Source organism: Budorcas taxicolor, chromosome X (assembly GCF_023091745.1).
Source record: "Budorcas taxicolor isolate Tak-1 chromosome X, Takin1.1, whole genome shotgun sequence".
Classification (NCBI taxonomy): Eukaryota; Metazoa; Chordata; class Mammalia; order Artiodactyla; family Bovidae; genus Budorcas; species Budorcas taxicolor.
This window is the reverse complement of record NC_068935.1, coordinates 117,272,368-117,281,568: the sequence shown is the minus strand read 5'-3', so window position 1 is coordinate 117,281,568 and position 9,201 is coordinate 117,272,368. Positions and strand designations below refer to the sequence as shown.

Below are 9,201 nucleotides of genomic sequence, written 5' to 3'. Positions count from 1 at the left end.
AGAAAAATTACATTAAATTCTACACAAGATAAACATACTTCATCAAATTTTAGAACAAAAACAGTATTTTGGCAATGACATATTCAAGACAGTCTGTGTAGCAAATGGTAAACTGAGGAGACACAAGGTTGTAGTCTTTGCTTAGCAACGATCTAGGATGAATGTCCAGGAAATAACTGCTAACTAGTAGAGACAGGTAAAATTTAAAGAGGATAAAACATATTGTCGAAGCTTCTGAAGAAAATAATACTTTGTTTCTGAGCTCAGATACTATATAATGGCATTCTATGGATGGATACTATATAATGGCATTCTATGGATAGATACTATATAATGGCATTTTTTTCCCCTTGATCTGGCAACCCACTCCAGTATTCTTACCTGGAAAATCCTATGGACAGAGAAGCCTGTTGTGTTATAGTCTATGGTGTCACAATTTAATGACTAAACTACCACCATATGTAAAAGAATGAAATTAGAACATTTTCTAACACCATATACAAATAAACTCAAAATGGATTAAAGGCCTAAATATAAGATCAAATACTATAAAACTCCTAGAGGAAAACACAGGCAGATATATATATATATATATATATATATATATATATATATATATATATATATATATTTGACCCATCTCTTAAAGAGATAAAAGCAAAAATAAACAAATGGGACCTAATTAAACTGAAAAGCTTTTGCACAGCAAAGGAAACCACTGACAAAATGAAAAGAAGACCAACTGAATGAGAGAAAATATTTGCAAATATTACTGACAAAGTTTTAATATCCAACATATGTATGAGCTGTATAAACAGCTCATATAACTCAACATTAAAAAAAAAATTTGATTAACAACAAGTGGGCAGAAGACCTAAACAGACATTCTTCCAAAGAGGACATACAGACGGTCAACAGTTTACATGAAAAGATGCTCAACACTACTTATCATGAGAGAAATGCATATCAAAACCATAATGAGGTAACAACTTACACCTATCAAAATGACTACAAAAGGCAACAAACAACAAATGTCGGCAAAAAGGAAACCCCTGTACACTGTTAGGGGAATTTAAATTGGTGCAGCAAATGTGGAAAGCAGTATGGCGGTTCCTCAAACAGCTAAAAATAGAGCTACCATATGATCCAGAAACTCCAGTCCTGGGTATATATCCAAAGAAAATTAAAACACTAATTTGAAAAGACACATACATTCCAACATTCAGAACAGCATTATTTACAATAGCTGAGATACAGAAACAACCTAAATGTCCATCATGAGAAGAATGGATAAAGAAGAGAAGATGTGTCATGTAAGTGAAAAAGTGAAAGTGAAGTCGCTCAGTCGTGTCCGACCCTTTGTGACCTCATGGACTGTAGCTCCCCAGGCTCCCCGTCCATGGGATTTTCCAGGCAAGAATACTGGAGTGTGTTGCCATTTCCTTCTCCAGGAGATCTCACCAACCCAGGGATTGAACCCTGGTCTTCCGCAGTTTAGGCAGACGCTTTACCATCTGAGCCACCAGGAAAGTCCTATGTATGTGTGTGTGTGATATGCCAGATAAAGCATACCCTTTAACTCAGTAATTCTGGTAATGTATCTGAAGAATATATATATATATATATAACTCAGCCATAAAAATATGAAATTTTACCATCTGCAATAACATAGGTGAACCTGGAGGGTGTCATGCTTAGTGAAATAGGTCTGGTAGAGAAAGACAAATACTGAATGCTATCACTTACATGTGGAATCTAAGAAAATACAGCAAACTAGTCAATATAATAAAAAGAAACAGACTCACAGATATAGAAATAAACCAGTGGTTATGGGGGGGAGGGCAAGATAAGGATAGGAGATTAAGAGATACAAACTCCTATGCATAAAATAAGTAAGCTACAATGATAACTTTGTACAGCACAGGGAATGTAGCTAAGATTTAATAACAACTATAAATGGAATATAATCTATAAAAACTGATCCACCATATGGAACATCTGAAACATAATATTATAAATCAACTATATCTCAAGTTTAAAAAAAACTTACCCTTTAACCAAGTAATTCTGGTAATGTATCCTAAGAAAATAAAAACCTTTATGCACATACACAAATAAAACAAAACCTATATGATTTTCCATTGATTTGGAAACAAGGATATTGGTTCGTATCATTTGTAATCAAACTTGAAATGGAGGTCGTAGCTAGCTTAATGAGACAATAAAAGGAAATAAAATATACACAGATTGGAAAATATTACTTATAATTGTCATATATATATATAGAAAACGTGAAAGAATATACAAAAAAGTAAACAGAATGAATAAGTGAATTTACCAAGTTTGTGGGATACAAGATCAGTACATGAAAAAATCAATTGTATATCTATTGGAAGATAAACATCTAAACCAAATTCAAATATTACCATGTACAGTAGCATCAAGAAACATGAAATACCTAGAGAAACATTAGCAAAATATATGCAAAACCTGTAAGTGAAAATTACATACTGCTGAGAGAAACAAAAGAAGAAATAAAGAACTGTGATAGCCTAATTTCTTGGGTTGGAAAACTCCAAGTGTTAAATTATCAGTTCTTTCCAAATTGATCTACAGATTCACCCTCAATAAAAATGTCAGTAGGTTTTTCATGTAAAAATTTACAGAACTATTTTAAGATTAATATGGAAATACGAAGAATCTATTTAAAACAACAACAATGAGTTAAAGGATCTTTAATACTTGATTTCAGGACTTCCTACAAACCTCCAATATTCAAGACAGTAAGTATAGTATTGGTATAAGGAGCAAATGGAACCAAATAGAGAGTCTAGAAACATAGTCAATTAATTTTTGACAAGGGTGCCAAGCTAATCTGATGAAATAAAGAAGAGTTGTTTTAATAAATACTGTAACAACTGAATAATCACATGGAAAATATATTTGGATGTGAATTTCACACTACTACGCAAATGAACCTGAAATAGATCTTAGAACTTAATTTAAAGTACAAACTGTAAAACATACAGGAAAAAAAAAATCTTTCAATCCTTGCTTGCCACAGAAAAAAAATTTCTTAGACCCTACACCAAAAATAAACTAATTCATCAAATATATAAACTTTAAATACATGCACAGGGGTTGGGGGGAGGCTCAAAAGGCAGAGGATATATATATACATATAGCTGGTTCATGTTGTTGCACAGCAAAAACTAGTACAACATTGCAAAGCAATTATACTCCAATTAAAAAATTAAAAAATATAAACTCAACTTTAAATATATGTACGATTTCATTAAATATATAAAATTTAAGTATACAACTTTAAATATATGCACAATTGTCTTTAGTAAATACTTCATGAATAATGAATATTGAATATGAATGAAATGAATATCCAACAAGCACATGAATAAATTTGTAACATCCTTGGTCCTCAAGGAAATAAAAATAAAATCCACAATCAGATACCACAATCAGTTCCCACCTTCCATAATGGCTAAATTTTAAAAGTGTCACAAAACTGAAAGTTGATGAGGATGTGGAAAAACTGGAACGTCTTACACTGATGGTGAGATTCAAAAAGATACAGCAACTTTGAAAACCATGTAGGCAGTTTCTTTAAGACTTAACAATACAATACCATATGATCCAATCTTGCTACACTTAGGTATCTGCCCAGTAGAACTGGAAGCTTCTGTCCAAAGAATTCCACAAAAAAATGCTCATAGCCACTTTATTCATAATAGCCAAAATATGAAAAGAACTGCAATCTCCATCAACTCATAAATAGGTAAACAATAAGTGGTATAACCAGATAAAGGAATTCTGACTCAGTAATGAAAAGAACCTGCTTTCTGATGCATGTTAGGACATGGATGAACCTCAAAAACATTATGCCAAGTGAAGAAACCAAGATAAATCAAACCACATCAATGTGAAATTACCCCAAAAAGCAATTTTATAGAGACAAAAAAGCAAGATCACAGACAGTTTAAAGTAACCTTTAGTAATATACCATCATACGACTATTTCTTTAACTTTCATACTATTAATTATAAATATAGCATGCATTCAAACTTCCTAAACAATACAAATGCATACTCTTTTGTAGAAAGCAATCATGACTATCCATCAAATATATATATTAGCAAATGCAAACACACATACACATCTACATAAATAATACATTTATATATTTGTGAACTTCTCTGAAAGTCCACAATTTAACTTTTTTATTGGCAGTGTGTATTGGAGATGTTTTCTGTAAGTGTATATAGATTTACCAGATTGATTGTGATGGTTGTATGGCCTCACAACAGGCAGCCAGGGTCCCACATGGAGCATTTGCTTTTGCAAATGAATAGAGGAGCATGGCATAACCAGAAACAAATTAAGGCCCTCCAGGCCCCATCCTGAACCTGGAGGGAAACTCAGAGGTCCCAGCTTAGTAGGCCTTCCCTTGGACAGGTCACCTCCACTCCCTGGGTCTGGGAAACCATCCTCCCCACCTCCCCGCACTGGGAACATCCCCATTCCCCTCACCCAGGCTGCCCAACTGAGGTAAATTCTTAAAGCAGAAGGGGAATCTGGCAAGGACAGCCCCAATTGCGGGAGACAGGAAGCAACAACCCCAGAACCCTGCACCCAGACACTCATATGCAAGTTTAAGTAGCTGTACTAGATATAGTTCTAGAAATGGAATTACTGTGCAAGGTAATGCAAAAAAAATTTTGCAGAACAGTGTCAAATTTATTTCCAAAACAAGTGCAATATTTTAAACTTCATAATCTAATATTAGGGTAGAAATATAACATTTATCTTATCACTTAATTTATATTAAATACTAAGTATATTTAGTACACTTACTGGTCTTCTATATTTTTTTCATATTTATTCTTTTTTTTAACAATTACTATTTGTTTAAAACTATTTGTTTAAATAGGCTATCATTTCATTATTATCTGAAATACCAAAATTATTACATATTAAGAATACATATAATCCATATTTTTGTTTTACTTTCATTTATGTTCCATTTGTTACTGCATTGATTCTGACTTGAACACTTGTATATAAATTAATGCATATAAGGTGTTCTGTGAAAACTGAATGTTATATAATTACTGTACATATAAAACGCTTTGCCATAGGTAATATGTGTGTCAGTTCACTTTCTTTATTAAGAGCTTTAGCTGTTCTTATATAGTTTTTCATCCAGGGCAACATTAGCATCAGATCACCAATTATAATGGAAAGAGCTTCAATTTTTGACAACTTTGCTTAGAAATATGCTTAAATTACTTTGTCTATGAATTATTCAAACAAATATTTTAGTAAGAAAAAAAAAAAAAAACGGAGAAGGCAATGGCAACCCACTCCAGTACTCTTGCCTGGAAAATCCCATGGACAGGGGAGCCTGGTGGGCTGCCGTCTGTGAGGTCGCACAGAGTCGGACATGACTGAAGCGACTTAGCAGCAGCAAGAAAGAAAAGCAAATTTAAATTTTTTGGCTTTTGTTATTTTTATGCTAGCTTTTTTCTTTTTTGCTTTAGTTTATTGTTCAGTTCAGTTCAGTGGCTCAGTCGTGTCCGACTCTTTGCGACCCCAAGAATCACAGCATGCCAGGCCTCCCTGTCCATCACCAACTCCCGGAGTTCACTCAGACTCACGTCCATCGAGTTGGTGATGCCATCCAGCCATCTCATCCTCTGTCGTCCCCTTCTCCTCCTGCCCCCAATCCCTCTCAGTGTCAGAGTCTTTTCCAGTGAGTCAACTCTTCACATGAGGTGGCCAAAGTACTGGAGTTTCAGCTTCAGCATCATTCTTTCCAAATAAATTCCAGGACTGATCTCCTTCAGAATGGACTGGTTGGACCATCAAATTAGCTAGTTTATATAAATTAATAGAAATTATAAATTATATGATTAGAAATTATTTTGATTAAAAATAGCTTAAAAATTGTCAAATGTTTTACCATATTTTATATTCATCATATTTACATTTTTCATATTAAATATGAAGCGATGAAATGTATTTCCACCAATTGCCAAAGATATAAGGACACAGTACCACGAAATGAGCAATAATATAAATGACTAACCTCCAGTTAAAAATCAAAGCCTCATTCAGTGGGGTGATGTCGTCACGGGCTTTGAAAAGATGGCTGCCTTCTCAATAGCATTCACGGAGAACTATAGCCAGGGTGGAAGATATAAAACCCTCGAGGTGGAATTCTACACTCAGCAAGATAATCCTTCCGAACTGTGACCAAAATAAAACACATCCACATAAACGAATCTGAGACAATTTATCTCAATGGTTCATAATTCACCGAGCTACCGGAAGTTCTACTAGCGGAAGGGAAGTGACACGTAATGAGAACTGAGAACCACTCAAATACGAGGAAAGAATACTGGGAGGCGGGTCAAGATGACCTCACCCATTGATGACAGTTGGTGATAGCAGTTGACTGCAACATCAGCCTAGGAATTTATGTGGCATCACAAGTGCTGACATCTGTCAATTAAAAAGTCATGAGGGCTTTCCCAAAATCTCAGGGCTTTCCCAACCAGAACTAGCTGAGGGGCAGTGTGGTTTGAGGGGTTTTGTGGAGCTGGGGTCCTCTAACCTCACCCAACTCAATGTGGATGCCTCCTCTAAACTATAACATTTGGGGTCACCTCCACCATCAGTGCCAATATGCCTCACTAAATGTGAACATCTAACAGCTGAACAGACATTGCAAGCCTGACACTCTGCAAATGAAATATGCAAAATATGCATTCCTGAAGAAAATATCTTGTTACCAAAAGCATGCATTAAAAACAAGAAGGGTTATAGGATAATGGGTTATATCACACCACTCAAACCTATATAATTTAATTAGAGAACAAAGCAATAACTGATAGCATACTAACATACCATACTAACAGTTAAAAATGTATCAGTTTCTAATAAATAAGGAAATATTTCAATAAATACAGGGTTTTAATTTTCAAGAAAACTGAAGGCAACTTGATGCAAACAGAGGTAAGGACCTATTGAGCCTACTAAGCTATAAGGAGCAAAAGACACAGTCTGGGAGTACCACAGCAAGAAGACCAAAGGGCATATCCACATCAGGCCAGGAAAAACGACACTAGGGAAAGTATCATCCTATAAAGAATCACAGAACTTCAGCTTGCTGTGTTCAGTTGTGCTACTATACTTTGCTCCTGTTACTTTTGTGTGGAATTAGTTACTTTTAGAATGTGTGGAAGTGTGTTTAAAATGCCTCAGATAAAAATGCAATAGAAAAACTTAATTTTAATAATAAAAATGTTTAATAAACACAAAAGTAGGCACAAGAGCAGGAACAGAGAAATAAAGAGACTGGAAAACAGAAAATGAAAGGCAAGATGGTCAACTTTAAAGCAAACTATATTTATAACAACTAAACTTCAAAAAACCTAAACATTCCAATTAAAAGTAGAGACTTTCAGATGAGATAAAAACAACAACTAAATCCCAGTTATATGACACAACATATAAAGATACAGTAAGGTATAAAATAACAGTGTGAAAAAAAATACCAAAAAAAAGTAAGCATAAGAAAACTGGAATGGGTATATTAATATTAGACAAAGCAAAATTTAAGAAAATGAGTATTAAGATAAAAAGGGATGTGTCATTATAGTTAAAGGACTTCCCTGGTGGCTCAGACGGTAAAGCGTCTGCCTACAATGCGGGAGACCCAGGTTCGATCCCTGGGTTGGGAAGATCCTCTGGAGAAGGAAATGGCAGTCCACTCCAGTACTCTTGCCTGGAAAATCCCATGGACAGAGGAGCATGGTAGGCTACAGTCCATGGGGTCACAAAGAGTCGGACATGACTGAGTGACTTCACTTTCACTTAGTAGACATACACTAAACTTAAATATTTAGATGCCTAAAAATAGAACTTCAAATACATAAAACTTGTTTTGTTTGTGCAAATTTCTAATTCTCTGCTAAATTCTTAATTTTGAATTTTATTCTTTGTACATATTAGGCATTTTAAACTGCATATATCTGATAGCTATTACATGAATTGTCCCCACCTCTTGAAGTAAAAGCAAGTATTCCTTGGAAGAAGAAAAAAATCACCCAGAATCTCTCTAATCACTTCTTTTACCTTGGTCAGTTCAGTTTTGTTTTGTTTTTTTTCTTCTGAAGTATAGCTGACTCATGAAGTTGTGTTAGTTTCAGGTGTATAGCAAAATGATTCAGTTTTTATATATAAATAAATATATATATATATATATATCTCCAATACTTTGGCCACCTGATGTAAAGAGTTGACTCATAAGAAAAGACCCTGATGCTGAGAAAGACTGAAGGCAGGAGAAGAAGGGGGTGACCAAGGATGAGGTGGTTGGATGGCATCACTGCCTCAGTGGATATGAGTGTGAGCAAACTCCAGGAGATAGTGAAGGACATGGAAGGCTGGCGTGCTGCAGTCCATGGGGTCTCAAAGACTCAGGTATGACTTAGTGACTGAACAACTATCTACATGCATGTATACAGGAAATCAAAACCAAAACATCATATATACAAAATATGAAAAACTGATTTGAAAACATTTTGAGAGTAATTAAATTTCTAACTAATTTGTAGCTTAATTCCACTCTGGATATGGAATATACTGTGTGTTAGTATATACATGAATTTTGTCACATTTTGCATAGACTCAGTATCTGATAAAATTGTGTAGATAATTTCATATGTACTTGAAGAGAATATGTATTCTGCAACTGTTGAGTCTATTCTGTGTGTCAATTAGGAAAATATTGTCTAAATGTTATTCTTTCTTGTGATTTCTTCCCCTTGTTTTTCTTTTAGTTTCAGAGATAGGTGAGTTAAACTCTTAGACCGTGATTACTTGTATCTCCTTTTGTAAATTGGACTTCTCTTGTTTTGTACAATTTGGCTATATTATTATCTAAATAGAAGGTTAGGATGTTTCTATCCTCTTCTTAGATTCAGGCTCTTATTATATTAAAATAAGCCTATTTTTTTCTTAGTAATAATTTCCTTCCTTCAATCTGCTTTGTCTGATATAAGAGTAACAGCACCAAATTTCTTTGGTTAACTGTCACATTATACATTATTCTTGTTCTTTTTTTCAGGACACAAAATTCATTAAGATTATATATGTATATATATGCTTTCTGACATTTCC

The 9,201-nt window shown here is 34.2% G+C and overlaps 1 non-coding gene across 1 annotated transcript; it reads left to right on the top strand.

The window, feature by feature from the left end:
* The first annotated feature begins 7,688 nt into the window (after positions 1–7,688).
* TRNAC-ACA (transfer RNA cysteine (anticodon ACA)) lies at positions 7,689–7,760 on the top strand. Its single transcript has one exon. It is a non-coding gene; the product is annotated as a tRNA-Cys (tRNA).
* Positions 7,761–9,201: the final 1,441 nt, after the last annotated feature.